Raw genomic sequence first — 3,586 nt, forward strand, 5'->3', positions numbered from 1 at the left:
GTGAAAGGAAAGAACATGAATTCTTAAAAAGCTTGGGTTCCCAACTCTGGTTCTGTATGGATAAAGAATTGATGAAATCTATTCTTTTCATTTAAATGAATGCATGGATTCCCAACTCTGGTTCCATATGGATGAAGTATTGATGAAGCCTATTCTTTTCATTTAAATGAATGCCCTAAGCCAGGGGCAGGGAACCCTGCCCTGAGCATACTCCTCTAGATGCCAGGCTTTTCCTGATGCCAACCATAGGGCTCTCAGGATGAACTCAGAAGGCAACTCAAATGTTAAAGATTTGCTTTCTGGAGGGCTGAGGCACAAGAGAAAAGTGCCACTTGAAGGTGACATGGAACGGTTTTATTCTGTCCATGCCCTGTTGTCCACCTCACCACTGATATTCTTGGTTCTAATTGAATGGGGCTGGGAGTGGATAAAGAGAGAAATACTTCCTTTCAGCCTCGGAGAAAAACAAATATGGTAGCTACAGTGCTTCCTTTAGCTTCACATTTTCTTTCTGTTTAGGCTTGTATGGGAACACCAAGTTGCCTTTTGCTAGACAATGTGTATCTTTTGCCCTCTGGGGCTGATCCTTTGGAAAACATGCTGAGCTAACACCAACAACAGATGCAGTGAACTTGGTGAAGGGGGCAATCGATTTGGGAAACCGAGCATTATTGTGGGCAGCAGATATTTGCTTCATTTGGTCCACTCTGATTTCTCTCAGAGAAAAACAAACTCCTAGGATTCACCCAACTTTTGTTTCTTTCTTTTAGTTATAATGTGATTGTAGTGTGACTCTGTATAGTGCGTGTACTACTTTGATTTCCGTGTCTTATTAAGAGGTTCTTCCCTGCTCTGCCTTTAGTATCCTGAATGTGTCATGTTTCCAACATTTTTGTGGCTCATAATCTGAAAGGTGACATGAAAATTTTGATCTCTCTGAATAAGTATTGTGACTTCACAGTATATTAGTATTGGAAGCAGGGGTGGGTGACATCTTCTGATACTTCCAAGGGGGAATCTCTGGTTCTATTTCTTCCCAGAGAATCATCTCCTTATTAAAAAAATTTTCCAGGAAAATCCACGATTTGGAGCCAGCTGACACCTGTGTTCAATGCTTAGCAGCACAGAACTTGTAGCGTGTTTGCCTAGTGCTTCTCTTGGAGTTGTCGCTAGGAATCTTCTGGCTGTGGGCTACTTGCAAGACAAGTAGCCCAATGCTACTTTTAGTTGAGGGGAGGGAGGGTTGGAGGGGAATGGGATGGGACAGGGGAGGAGTTTAGTGGAGGAGTTTAGCGGAGGAGCTGCAAGTACAATCAGCACCTTCTAAATTCAGTGTTCTCTAAATTCTGCACCCTGGGATAAAGCCCCAGTCATGCTACCCTTGTTATGACTCTTGAGTTCTCTTTATAGCTAAAGAAGGCAAGCTGTTCACTAAATAGGCCAGCCTAAGAGTACTTTCTGAGGAGAATCCAGTCCTTTCTCCTTGTCTGGTAGAGTACCTTTCCACTTTTTTTTTCCTTTGAAACTACCTACAGGAGTTGTCACTTGGAGAAAATGAAGCCTTTATATTGTCACAGGGAGAGAGAGAGAGAGAGAGAGAGAGAGAGAGAGAGAGAGAGAGAGAGAGTGAGAGAGAGAGAGCCCTTTATATTTGGGACACCTTGGCTTCACAGAACCTCCTTGGAACCCCTGCACACTTAAGAGACTGTGTTACAACTACCCTCACACTATTGTTAGTATTTTGTCCTGTGGTTGGTTAGCAGTGTTGACTACCTACCTAGCTAATATTTTGTCTGAAATTTAGAAAGTGTTTAAATGAATAAAAGTCTTTAGAACTAATTTGTCCTCTTTGATTTTTTTTAAACTAAAGAACGTCAGCTACAAAAGTGAAATGATCCAGTGGGAGGAAGGGGTGGGATAGGTATGCCTTTTTATGTGTGCTGCATATATTTCTCTATGTGAATATGAATGAATGTGTCAAACAGCCATTGAAGGAAAAGGTGTTCCTGAAACTTGAGTTGGCAATAGCAGTTTTGTCTGAATTCTTCCTTGTTTATGGGGTGCAGATCCCTTCACATAGAAGGGAACAAGGCCCCAGAGACACCACTGAAATTTCTCCATGGTAGAGTAAGAAGTAGTTCGCAGACTTTAGGCCTAGGCTCCTTGATCCATCTGCTGTGCTGAGTGAGTCAGTCTGGGCTCAGGGGCCTGGGATGACAAGGCCTTCAGGGGAAAAGCTCAATCCAGAACATAACCTCACTGGATTTGAAGGAGCTAGAAGCCTTAGCTGTTTTAGGAGCATAAATTGGTCTAACTTTGCCTCAAGAGGCATTGAGATGTAAGGTCATCATGTTTATAGAGTATAATTATACATATGACCCTGTCCTGGGCACTCTTACAAAGTTAAGTAAACAGAATCTGCGGGGAGTAATAAAAAAACAAATAAATGAAAAAAAAGACACCTCCAGAAGCACTTTAAAGTCTGGAAAGGGCTTTAACTACATCATCTCATTTGGGTCTCACAACAACAAGGTGAAGTGGTTACTGTGGTTATTACTATCCCATTCTGAAGGTACAGAAACTGAGGCTGAGAAAAGTGAGATAATTAGCTCAAGGTCACATAGCTGCTAGCAAGTATTAGAGGCAGAATATGAGCCCAGGTCTTTCCACTGACAAGTCCAGCAGATTGAAATTGTCAGGAACCCTGGGTCCTAATCATCATCTGGTTGTGTGACCTTGGGCAAATCATTTCATGAGTTGTTGGGTTTCCTCATTGGTTAAAAGAAGGATGGCATGATCTTTAATGGACTTCCAGTTTGAATAATTTATGATTATACAAACTCTACTTAGAACTTCAAGTACTTTACTTTTCCCTCAGGCATAGCAGAGTTGTCCCAACATGGAGAAACCCCATCAGAAGGCCTTTCTATTGCCACTTGGGGTAGTTGGCTTAGCCACTGGCCCTATCTTGTGCTCTGAGAGTCTCCAAGGCCCACTGGGTCGAGTCTGCATGGGCTGAAGTTTAGGTAATTAGCATTGTTTACGTCCTTCTGTGATGTTACAGCTTCGAGCCTCATTAAAGTGTTCCCCAGAGGGAAAGCAAGGAAAGATTCGGGGTTCAGCGTGGCTCTCTGCATAAATGCCTGCCTGTCTGCCATTTTTAGAGGCTTTACTTTTTGAAGCTGGTCCTATCAGGCTCCCTAGTTCCCTGGATGCTTGGTATCTCTAAGTCTGGGTATGGTTTAGGCTCATCTCTGTGCTTCTTTGTCCTTCTCTAGCATTATCTTAAGTGTCAGCTTAAAGTTACTGACTCTCTTCCACTTAAAGAGAATCATATTATCAGCAAAGCTTGGACTAAGTGTAACCCTGAGCACATTTTGACTACCTTTGGTGATGTCTGCATTTTGTGTGTGTATAGTACATATGCACGTGTGTGTGTGTGTCTCTCTGTCTTTGTGTACCCACCTGCCCACCCGCAAGTTTATATATATATATATATTTACAGGGTGTCCCAAAAGTTTGAATGAAGTTTTAACCTTACACACACACACACACACACACACACACACACACACACACACACACA

The sequence above is a fragment of the Vombatus ursinus genome, unplaced genomic scaffold (genome assembly GCF_900497805.2).
Source record: "Vombatus ursinus unplaced genomic scaffold, bare-nosed wombat genome assembly UNPS02014945.1, whole genome shotgun sequence".
NCBI lineage: Eukaryota > Metazoa > Chordata > Mammalia > Diprotodontia > Vombatidae > Vombatus > Vombatus ursinus.